The sequence below is a fragment of the Chrysemys picta genome, chromosome 1 (assembly GCF_011386835.1).
Source record: "Chrysemys picta bellii isolate R12L10 chromosome 1, ASM1138683v2, whole genome shotgun sequence".
Lineage (NCBI taxonomy): Eukaryota > Metazoa > Chordata > Testudines > Emydidae > Chrysemys > Chrysemys picta.
Window position 1 is genome coordinate 70313756 of NC_088791.1, and position 12847 is coordinate 70326602.

Below are 12847 nucleotides of genomic sequence, written 5' to 3' on the forward strand. Positions count from 1 at the left end.
ACAGATTAGTCTCCTTCAAGCCGGGGCCAGCAATCACTCACACCCCCTGTAGCTACTGTCCTTTGTTCCAGTTCCTTTCAGGTATCCTTGGGGGTGGAGAGGCTATCTCTTTAGCCAGCTGAAGACAAAACGAAGGGGTCTCCCAGAGGTTTAAATAGACTTTCTCTTGTGGGTGGAGACCCCCTCCTCTCTCCTATGCAAAGTCTAGCTACAAAATGGAGTTTTGGAGTCACCTGGGCAAGTCACATGTCCATGCATGACTGAGTTCCTTACCAGCCAAGCCACATTCCTGGGAAAGCCCAGATGTGGATTGGCATTTCCAAGTTCATTGTTGGCTTAAGGGCTTCTTGATTGGGCACTTACTAAGAATGGTCTTTTCTCAGGAAGCTGACCAACTGCTTCACTAAAACCTACTTAGAATCAAACAAGTATGCAGCTGATATTCATAACTTCGAATACAAAAAATGATACATGCATACAAATAGCATTAAACTGATTCAGAAGATCATAACCTTTACATAGATATGTTACATGGCATATGTAGCATACAACATATTCTAGTTGTGTCATATATATACATTCATAAGCATATTTCCATAAAGCCTTATGGGGAGCACTGTCACAGTGGGTGCTCAGCACCATTGGCCACAGCTATTTGAAGGTGCTGCTGTCGATCAGCTTTTCGGTAGCACCCCCAACTAATCAGCGGTGCCACCAAACAGCTGACCGACGGCAGGGCCTCAGAGGAGGGAGCGGAGTGAAGGTAGGAAGAGGCAGAGCAAAGGCAGGGCCTTGGGAGAAGGGGGTGGATCACCCCCAGGGAAAACTAGAAGTTGGCGCCTATGAGTGGGAAGATAGTGGACCCATTGTTTAAGATGATCAAGGTCTTCTTTTTAGAAAGGGGAATAAATAAGGAGTGATTCCAGTTGTTTTTAAAGAAGCTGACTCAACAATTAAGATCTTGCTAACCATCAGATTGAAACCAATCTCACTTTTTGGGGATAATTGTTGAAGAAAGTTGTGATTGGTCAACTGTCATAGCTGAGCTTTCAGTTTTCTTTGTTCCAATACAGTTAGCCTTCAGCCTAGGGCTGAGGCCAGAAAACGTGCAGCCTAGTGATCCCATAGCAGTAGCATGGGATCAGTGCAGCCTAGTGATCCCATATTACTATATCCCTGCCCCCTTTCTGATCTCTCTGACAGCACAGAGCTCAGGTCTTGGGCCTATTTGCCCATATCTGTCTCAGGGTGAATCTTTTAATTCTCCCACTCAGACCAGAATCTCGGAAAGACTCTGTGATGCTTCTTCAGGGTACCCAGGTGCCTCACAACCACCTGACCTTTTTGTGAGGAAGCCTGTCTGTGCCTGCTGGGGGTGAGCTCCCCCAACTCCACTAGCCACAGGCAACACAAGCACTCCCCTCTGGGCCTCACTGTCACTCTACAGGTTAGCAATTGGCACACCCCAACCCTCAAACCCTCCAAGTGTCTCCTTTCAATGTCTAGCCCCTGGTCCACTGGACACTGCCAGTATTCACAAATTCACTGCTTCCAAAGAAATAGTGCGCTCCAGCTTACCAGTTCCACCTCAGATCATCACTCTGCTTAACTCACAGCATTTAGATTTGTTTATAGTGAAATCAAGTGTAAGTTTCTTTAACAAAGCACAGAGATTGAAGTAGCAGCAAGTAGAAGCATTGGAAACAAACAGTCACATATGATTTTATTTTATAAACATGTATTCTAGCGCCTAATCTTAGATAACAAGATACTCTCATGTCTAATAAAGTATTGCTCTCCCAAAAATTGTGCAGCGCTTTACAACCAGGCTGACTGTAACCCTCCTTTCAAGAAACAGGCACATTGTCAGTTTGCCTGCTACATGAAGGATTTTGTGTCTTTTTGCACTCCAGAACAGTCCTTTATTTTTAATCATTAACAGAGTACCCCTCTGCAGTTTGTTTCTATCTGTGGATTTCCACTCTTGTAGATTTTGCAATCTCTCAATTCGCACCGGTCTCAGTGTGCCAATAGGCACACAGTGTGACGCAGACAGTATACAAATGGCCAGACAGGGAGATAAGTGTCTGTTACCTCCTGCCTGAAAGGAACATTTCCAAGGTACATCACCTCCTGGCAACCAGCCTTAACTGCAAGACCTTAGGAACATAATTTTAAGTATTGATAAATAGCACTGTAGATATTACCCCAACATATGTTTTGCAATGATTATGACAACCAGTGGGGTACTGGCTCTCAGTAGAGACCTCACATGCCACCCTTTGAGATCAGAGATCCATGTACAACCCTATGCAACCCTGTGCCCTCTGCCAGTTGGCATCAAGGGATCCTTGGGTCACAAACACCCCATCTATGCCAACCACTTATTACCCTGCAGGACTGACAGGGGTTCGAGCACCTGCTGGATCTGATCTTTGGGGACCTGTGACCAGTGCCACTGACCAGCAGCCTTCTTAAATCCAAGTGTTTTATTCAGCCGTAGGAACAAAGCTTTAGAGAAAGAGATTTCACTAAACAAAGAGCCTACATACATACTGAACCTCATCTAATCTTTATGTTTCACTACAAACCAAGTTAGCTGGGCTTCCCTTTTGTGTTACAGGACCAGAACAGAATCAACTTACATGCATTAAGGAAGCCAAGGAGCTCTTGGGACCCACCCTGGTCCCACTTTGTCTCAGAGTCTGGGCTTGTCTACACTGTGTAGAGCCTTGGCTGATAGACCTATGCCAACAGAGCCCTCTAGTGGAGGCCTGCATACATGACCTTCCTGAATGACATTAGTCGTTCTTCTGTTGGCACAGTTTCAGCCATACTAGGGTTTGGCTGGTATAGCTATGTCACCTAGGGAGTATTACAAGTCCCAGGTGTGACTTTTGCCTCAGACTGTTTTTCTCCCAGTTGGCCAGCCATTAAGGCTGAATGGGTCTAACTGCCTGAACAATGAAGCAATCAGTCTCAGGATTGTACCTACCTCTCAGGGAGTGTATTGAAACTGTCTGCTCCTCTCTGGCATTCCATTATACCATCTCAGAAGTAAAACACAAAATAAATCATTGTGACATACTCGTTACCAAGCAGCCCCACATTGTCAGATATATTGAGTATTTTGCATCTATCAGATGCCTTTGACAAAGGAAATGGTTGGCAAAGTGGTTGGTGTCACTCAAGTGGCTCTGCTCTTGCAAGAGGACCCAGAGTCGTCATGGGCAATTGCTTTTCTTCCCCAAATGTTTTGTAATAGGAGTCTTCTTCCTGGCCCTATATGCAGCCACTAGGAGAGGAAGAAAATGAGTGGCGTCTTCAGCATGCTGATGATACCCAGCTGTCCGTTTCCATCACATTTCACCGAGCTGGCATAGTGGAATGAATGATCCAGTATCTAAATAAGATTGGGTTGGGTAAAGGAGATTGATGGTGAAGACAATTATATCAGCAATCCTGACGGTTTTTCAAAGTGCAGGATAAGGCCTTGAAATAAGAAATGCAAAGGTAGTAAAATGCCATGGGCGCCACCTTACCACCTCGTTCTTCCAGAAATCGTGTGTTAGGAGTTGGCAGTACTGCCAAAAGAAGGGAATCAACAGAATGAGACACCTTAGAATCACAGCGGGTGCCATCAGTGTGCCAGGCACTTGCATCTGGGAGATACTGAAATCTTCTCCTGGGATGCTTGTGGCATCTGTCACTGGATAATCTTCAAGTGGCTTTGTGGCCATGGAGTAGGATTTTCCCCACTTCTTGTGCCAGGGAGTCTGGATTTGTCTTGGGAAGTCCTGATGGCAGTGGTGAAATTTCTGGTACTTTTACATTTGGAGGTTAGACTTAGTTATCATAATGGTCCTTTCTGGCCTTGAAATCCATAGGCGCCGACTCTGTTGGTGCTCCGGGGCTGGGGCACCCACGGAGAAAAAATAGTGGGTGCTCAGCACCCACCAGCCACAGCTGTTGGCAGCACCGCCACTGATCTGCTGTTTGGTAATGCCCCTGATGAGCAGGGGGCGGGCGGGGGCTGTGAGGAGGGATAGAGGGGGGTGGGAAGATGTGGAATGGGGGGCAGGGCCTCAGGGTGGAACGGGGGTGGAGCACCTCCAGTGAAAACTAGAAGTTGAAATGTATTGATCTGATTCCACCAGGACTTTGGGGTAAGATTAGACTTGAACTGTAGCCCCAGAAAATATGCTCTAGTCATTACTACATTCACTGTCACTTACTGCCAGTTAATCTTGCAACCACAGCATGAGTTGAATTTGTGCATTGTGAAAGTTAATTTTCTCCCTTCAATTTACCTTTCAGAAAATGGTTGAAAAGAGCTTGAATAACTTTCACACATTGTTAATATAATCTGTAACTTCTACTTAAAAAGGGATGGCAACAAAAGCCATATTATCCCAGATATTTAAAAAAATAAAAAAAGAACAGGAGTACTTGTGGCACCTTAGAGACTAACAAATTTATTAGAGCATAAGCTTTTGTGGGCTACAGCCCACTTCTTCGGATATATTCCAGATATTTCACTGGACTAAATTCCTTAGAAGCTTCAAAAATAACTCTTGTTTAAACAAGAGTAAAATATCATCTCATTAGGCACAGATCCCAGCTTGTAGGGATATTCCTTCAAATAGCACCTGAGGAGATGAAAGTCAAGTCAGAGAGTTCACATGCTTTGCTACTAAATTATGGGAGGATTTTGTGTCCCTACTTCTAAAGTTGTCCGTTAACTACCAGCTCAGCTTAGACACCCATCTCAGATAACTATCATGGAAGGTCTTAAAATCATCACTCATGAGAGTGATTAAATGCATTCTGGAGTAAAGTTAGCTGGGTATTTACATACTGCATTAGTCTTTCAGGTACTGGAAATGTTCTTTGTTTAGTGAACAGTGCTATGTGTGATGCTGGCAGATCAGGTCAGATCTGGGTCACAGACCAATTTGCTTGTGTGTTAGTATAGATCAAAGTGTTAAATGTATAAATGTGTATTCAGATGTTTAAACTTCATGAAGACTAGTGGAAGGTTACTTGTATTGTTTTCATTTATCTGTTCCGGTTACAATGTAATGGTAAACATTTACATTGTGCGTACTTCTGTAACTAAATAACTCATCAAAAAAATCTTATGAAATGCTAATGAAGGACTTTAACAGAAAATGCTAATTTCAAAGCACATGGCCATTATGTATGATGGTCAGAGGTCAAAAGACTAAATGCATTGCTAACTCATTGTCATCAAAGGAAAAGCCTACATGGGTAGAGAGGCTGTCAGCTTGTCTTTTGTCAGAAGAAGATATAAGAAGAGATCCAAAGAAAGACCCTTCATCTTTGAACTGTTTGGACTCTTACAGGGAAGTGTATCAAATGCAAAGCAGAGATCCCCACACAATCTGGGTATCCTGAAAAGACTTTTAGGAAATTGGCAGTTTATTACATCACTGCCACCATTTGGAGTTACAAACTGTAATTCACCTGTACATATATCTTACCTGCTTTAACCTCTCAATAACGCCCATTCTTTTTCTTAGCTAATAAACCTTTAATTAGCTGACTGTAGAATTGGCTGCCAGCATTGTCTTTTGTGTAGTACCAATTGATCTAGGGTAAGTGACTGGTCTCTTGGGACTGGGAGAAACCTGATGTGGTGTGATTTTGGTTTTGAGTGACTTTTATCACAAAGTCCAGTTTGACTGAGTGTCAGGATAGGCTGAAGAGTCTAAGGGGACTGTATGTGCGTCCGTGGTAAGACTGGTATAGAGATCCAGGAGTTCACATATGTGACTGGCATGGTGAAATCTAATTACAGAATATACCAGTGTGGGGTTGTGATGCTGTCTGACTGAGAACGACCATATGTATCATTGTTGCTACCACAGTTCTACAATTGTAAAAATCTTATATGAAGTGTTTCATGTAAGGTGTTAATGAGAAACTTACAATCTATCAAGTATGATTATCCTTGTTAAATCCATGTATCATCACTGTATCTGAAGTTATGAATATTGGCTATGTATCTGTATCTAATATGTGGTGGTTCCTGGGGTAACACCCACAAGATATCTTACGTCCAGTCTCACCAGCCCATTGTGAATGGACTATTAAAGCTTGATGGGCCATTAAGAAGAATCAACTCTCCAGATAGCTCTTCCTGTAGATGCCTCAGCACGAATATGGGCAATGGCTGCCCCGGTGAGTTATCAAAGCATGTAAGGACATGTGAAATGCTCATGTGACCCTGGATTCCTTCTTGGACCAGTAGCTTTCCAGGCATATGACAAAGGGCATAAAAAACCCCAAAGATATCTCCATTTTGCCTCTCTCATGCCCTGATTCTCTGGACTATGGACTTACAATAAAAAGGAGCATTTTGAACTATGGGCTGAGGACCTTCCAATCTTTTGGAAGTTACCAGAGACTTTACAAGCGTGCAGTTTATTCCATCACTGGTATAAACCTGATATAAGGACTTTGCAATTTTTTTTTGCATATGATCTATTAACCATTATTAACTTTTTGTTAATAAACTTTTAGATTTTAGTTACTAAAGGATTGGCAGCAGCATGGTTACTGGGTAAGATCTGAGTTATACATTGACTTGGCTATGTTGCTGATCTCTTGAGATTAGAGGACCCTTTGTGTGATGAAACTGGTTTTCAGTAACCACTCATTATAGAGTCCAGTGTCTGGGTGGTGAGACAAGAGCTGGAATGCCTAAGGAGACTGCATCTCTGACTTCTTGTTAACTAATGTGGTGATACAGAAGTTCACTTTTGTTACAAAATTGGTATAATCTAATGATAGAATAGCCACCAGTTGGGGTGAGTCTGACGTATTTCTCAGCAGTTTGTCCTGAATCTGGTATGCTCAGAGGCACAGTGACAGGGGTTCTTGCCCTTGTTTACTGACAGTCTGCCCTGAGGCAGGCACTCACTGTTGTGAGCCACTCCAGACCAGACAGCCTGACACTATGTTCATTTTCCTGGCAAAGAAGCTTACCTGATATTCCTGGCACTTCCATCCCATTGACTGCAACACTATTCACACACACATGTGTGAAATAACTAGAGCTGAAAGGAAAATGGTTTTGTTCACCTATCCCTGACTCCATGCCACACACAAGCTTTTACAAACTCAGAAACATTTATGACCCCCCAGTGAATATCTTCTGACAAAGTAAAGGACAAGAAAAGGAAACAATGCAAACCCACTGACAGAGATTACATTATCCTGCACTGCTCAGGCCATAGAGAGTGTGTGCTATAAATGACTGTAGTGTGGTAGTCACCCCACCCCTGCCCTGAGGGGGTTAAAGCAGCTCTGGAGAAGGCTGCAGCAGGGAAAAGCCAGGCTGATTGGGGGAATCAGCCACAGGTGGGGCCACGCCCCAATCAGGCCACAGCTGGCCCTATAAGAGGGTTGAGGGCCAGAGGACACACTCTTTCTAGCCTCTAGAGAGAGAAGGATATGGCTGCCTGGGAGGCTGAGGAGGGTACCTAGGGTGGAGCAGTGCTGGGGAAGAGTAGAGGGAGCTGGGGAGCTCCAGCCTAGCAAAGCCCCAGGCTGCAGACTGAGTTGAGGGCCCACATAAGGGTACTGGGGCTGCAGGGGGCAGCCCAGATATAGGCAGAGACAGCTGGTCCAACCCCCCTTGCGTATGAGTGGTTTATAGACTGCAATCTGCCCCAGGGAGCAGGGGCTAGATGATGACTGGCAGGAACCACTGAGGCAAGGTTGGGATAGGGGGTTGGGGGTTCCCTGGGGTGGGGACATCCAAATTGCAGGTTACTGCTGGGGGCAGGACCCTTACATAGAGGGGCACTGGGGTCCAGGAGGGATACGGGGGCCAGCGACAGGCGGGCCAGTGGCCTGCAGAGGGTGCTCTGGGCTGGGAAGAGCTAATTCCCTAGACGACCAGCAGGAGGCACTGCACCGGTGATCGTCGCCCTGCCACAATGATAGTATACTATTTCATACAATAAGTGTTGCTATAAATAACCCTTAAGTCCACAGAACACTTAAAATACAATGATCTAAATGCTTCCCTTGTTAACCACACCAAATTCTGTTACTCACACACTCTAGGGCAGTGGTGGGCAATCTATGGGCTGCACGTTGCCCATCGCTGCTCTATGGGTACCGACCCAGTTCCTAGGGCTCAGGCATAAGCCTGTTAATTTAGGCACCCACCCTTACCCTTCCGTGGGCTCAGGGCGTAACCTTACACTCTGTGGGTTTGTGGGGTCTTTTACTAGTGAAAGAGACTTACACAATAATATCCTACTTAACCTCTATTTATTAACAATTATCAAAACAGAATGCACACGCTAAGCATACAATGCTCACCACTCCCAATAAGGCAGATGAATTTTTCTTGATGGTCAGTCAGGATCAGGTCATCTGGGGGACTCCAGCTTCTGCACGGTGTCATTAGCAGAGTGTTGAAGTCTGGCAGCTCTGATCTTGGGGCTGTGTCCTGGAGTTGGTTCCAAAAAAACTTCCTTTTGGACCCCAGTTTATATAGTGAAACTTGAGTCTTGCTTAGTCGTATCTTAACCAATCATTTTACTAAAATATTACTGAATAATTTTCTAACCAATCCTAACATATTGTAAAACAATCCTTTCACCAATTATATCCCACCACCTTAATTGATTTACACCTAGCAAAATTAGTTATGCAACAGACAGAAACAAAGAACCAGACAGAGACCATACAGATACACAATAGGGAAGGGAGGACCATAAAGACAAAACAATAAAGAAATGAGGATTTCACAACCCCAACTATTAAGTGATTTCTTGACAGACAGAATGCTATCAAACTAAGTTTTCTTTAACCATCTTAAGATCTGTTTCTTTATCTGGTGATGGTGGATACTATTAGGACAGGATCAACTTCTTAACAACCTGATATTACACTGTTTTAATGTAATTTAGATGGAATATGAGGATGTGACTTTCTGCTTCTTAGCTTATGGCTGCTGCTCTCCTAATATGGCCACAGACAAAGGCTCAGACCTTACAATGTGGCTACAGGAAAAGGCCTTATCATTAAACACCCTGCTGCAGAAAAATCCTCAGGAAGCAAAAAGTAGTCAGGACACGAAGGTTGAGTCTTTCAGAACTACTGATTCATACTCCCCTCTGTGGGGAGAAGTTTGCAGCCTCTCCTCACACAGGCAGCAGTTAAGGGCACATAGCTCCCAACCTCTATACATAGGTCTAATTCCAGTCCTGCAGACATCCATAAGGAGGGACGCTCTTTAAGATTCCTCTCCCCTTTTTCTGGGCAGTTCCTAAGGGATCAGCTCCTTCACCACAGCTGCACATTCCAACTCCCTTTGTGGAGAGTCAATGCTGGTCAGACTAGGAAACACCCAATATATTTTTGGCTGCTATATAAATAAAGCAACCTTCTCCTCTGTGGCAGCTTGCCATAGATTTTAAGCCTCTTTGTCAGGGAAGCATGCTGGGTGAAGGGGCTGCTTCCCATTTGCACTTCCTCTCTGGGATACCCTCTCTGCATTGAATACTCATGGAATGCCAACCATACGGTACTAGTTCGTGTTGCTGTGTGTTCGCGGGAAGATGGGGAACCCGGGAACTTAGGCTTTCCCCTTCCACCTCTTATATATGGGCATTTTCTGCTCCTTTGGTTGCCTCCATGCTGTAGAAGGGGATGAGCACTTCTGACCCTTTGTCAATAGCACTCTTATGGATTATTGTCTGTGTAGAGGCTAACATTTTCAAAAAGAGAGGCATTAAGAGTCTGAGGTTAGGTCTGCACTACTAACATATGTCGTTATAACTACATCTCTCAGGAGTGTGGAAAATCCACACCTCTGAGCTATGTAGCTATACTAACCAAACTCCTGGTGTAGACAGCACTATGTCGATGTGAGGGCTTATCCTGTCGACATAGCTACCCCCTATCAGAGAAGTGGAGTATCTACCCCAACAGGAGAAGTTCTCCCATCGGCATAGGTAACATCTTTACTAAGCACCACAGCAGCACAGCTCCACCAGTTCAGCTGTGCTGCTGCAGCTCTGTAAGTCTTTATTGCTGGGAGGAATTAATGTTCTGCACAGAATTTTATGTTTTCCTCACAGAACTGGGGCTGCAGAGCATCTGGCTGCCAATTGGGGCCGCTGGACTCTGCAGAGCCTGGTTCTCCAGCTGGCAGTGAGCCGAGTGTCTGGCCCAGGGTGATGGAGACTCTGCATGCTCTGGCTGCAGGGCTTGATCCTCATCCGCCCAGGGATGGGAGTTGGTCCAGGAGACCCAGCTCTGGCAAAGGGTGAGGAAGGGCAGGGCTGCACCATGACCCTCAGTGGGACAAAGCTTAGCCGAGCGGATTCTATGGCTGGGCTCTGTGGACGAGGGGAGACACATGTCTGGGCATGGGGAGGGCACAGCTCTGCTTTGGGGAACCAGAGGGACCCATTTCTGGGCTCTGCGGGAGGGGGACCCCCACGCAGTCCTCTCCAGCACCCCCCCTCGCCCCGCCCTGCCCCCCACCAACTGGAACTGGGTTGTAGTAGGAGTTTCTTTAACTCTCTACTTTTTCATTATCAGAGGGCTAGCCGTGTTAGTCTGGATCTGTAAAAAGCAACAGAGAGTCCTGTGGCACCTTTAAGACTAACAGATGTATTGGAGCATAAGGTTTCGTGGGTGAATGCCCACTTCGTCAGATGCATCCGACGAAGTGGGCATTCACCCACAAAAGCCTATGCTCCAATACATCTGTTAGTCTTAAAGGTCCACAGGACCCTCTGTTGCTTTTTACTTTTTCATTGTCTGTGTTGTTGGCATATTTGCTGACAAGTATCTTGAAATAAATTACTGAAATAATTGAAACTGGTGTGATTATATTGGGTCATTTTGACAAATAAAATATGCAGAATTTTGCATAATTTTAAAATATTGTGCCCAGAATTTTTAATTTCTTTGGTGCAGTATTCCCCCAGGAGCAGTAACTGGAGACAAACCCTTAAGCTATTTTTAAGGGTATGTCTACACTGCAGACGGCAGGGTGCTTCCAAGCATAGGTAGAGAGCTATGCACTAGCTCTAGTGCTCTAAGAACAGCAGTGTAGTCATGGCGGGATGGGCAGCGGTTTGGGCTAGCTACCCCAGTACATTGACCCCTGATCCCCTGGATATGTAATTGGATGGCTAGCCTGACCTGCATCCTGTGCTGCCACTACTACATTGCTATTTTTAGTGTGCTGGCTAGAGCAGAACTAGTGCTTGTCTATCCACCTGTGTTGAGAAGCACCCTCCCAGCTGCAGTGGAGACATACCCTAACTGTAGAAGAGGTTCTTCGAGCTCATAATTCTCATTGACTACAGCTGGCATGAGTACTGAACATGTCTGAAGAAAGCAAACCCAAGATATCACAAGTTGATTACCTAAAAACTGAGGCACTTAAAAAAAAATCAGAACTATGGTCAATTTTTCAGACATAACTTATCAAGGGATTCCAGTGGTACAAACAAGAAGCAACAGCAGAAACCTATACATGAACGCCGTCTAATCAAAAGTGACTTTGCTCTCTTTCTGTCATTTCGGTATATATTACCTATGCTTGTGCTGTATTTTCTTCCTAGTTAAAGCAGAAGGGAGTGTAAATGTCCATGGAGACTCAGCATTTTCATTTTCTTTATATTTGCGGTGTGTATTTTCAGATTGGAAAGTATGATGGACAACATTGGATACATGTGCAACTCCATTTGAAATCAATGGGAATGTGGGAAGATTTGATAATTTATTTCATTATTCAAAGCAGTTCCTGTTTCTCTCAAGTGACTTCTGCCTTCCAAGAACATAACTTTTAAAAATTGTAATTAGGGCTGTTGATTAATCGCAGTTCACTCGCAATTTACTCAAAAAAAGTAATCATGATTAAAAAAATTAATTGCAATTAATCACAGTTTTAATTACACTGTTAAACAACTGAATACCAATTGAAATTTATTAAATATTTTTGGATGTTTTTCTACATTTTCAAAAATATTGATTTCAATTATAACATAGTATACACAGTTGACAGGGCTCACTTTATATTATTTTTTTATTACAAATATTTGTGCTGCTTTGAATGAAGTGTGGTAATTGACATCAATATATTTGAAAATGTAGAAAATATCCAAAAATATTTAAGTAAATAGTATTCTATTATTAACAGTGCAATTAAGCATGATTAATTTTTTTAACCATGTGATTAATTGCAATTATTTTTTTTAATCGCTTGACAGCCCTAATTGTAATTAAATCCCCAGTGAATGCAGAGCGAATTTCCCACACTCTACAACCAATTTATTACTGAGTTTCCAGAGTGACCAACTATGGATCAGGGACAGTAAAGCACAAGTCTGGAAGCAGAGATAAACATGCAGATGAATCCCTCTGAAGATTTAAGCTTTTTAAAGAAGTCCATCTTGAGCTGGATTTCTAGTTTGAACCACGAGTAACAATAAATGTGTAAATGTTTTGATGCTGAGAAATAAAAAAATAAAAAATCCCCATATATTGTTAATTTTGAACTTTTTTTTAAAGTTCTGGTGGTACTTGAATTCATTTCTATATTTATAGAAAAACAACACCTATATAATAACATTACAAGGAGAGTTACGAGTAACCCTTTTTCTAGGAATGAATTCAGTGGTGATGATTAAAATAAATTAAATTTGGGGACATAGCTAAATAGGAATAGGCCTGAGTTTGCCTGTGAACATTTGAGAAAACAAAAATAATAATATACCCGTGAACTCTTCATCCATAACTGTCAGTACATAGAGACCCAGACATCTGTAAAAAGAGAATGGAAAGT

General features: G+C 43.5%; 1 long non-coding RNA gene across 1 annotated transcript in view; it reads right to left on the reverse strand.

Moving 5' to 3' along the window:
- Window positions 1-12847, reverse strand: part of LOC112059051 (uncharacterized) — a 134822-nt gene that overhangs the window by 10441 nt on the left and 111534 nt on the right. Inside the window, exons 3-4 of the long non-coding RNA XR_010590919.1 lie at window positions 12779-12825; window positions 8359-8488 (exon numbers count right to left, since the gene is read on the reverse strand). This is a non-coding gene — a long non-coding RNA (uncharacterized LOC112059051). The remainder of the gene's footprint in view (window positions 1-8358; window positions 8489-12778; window positions 12826-12847) is intronic.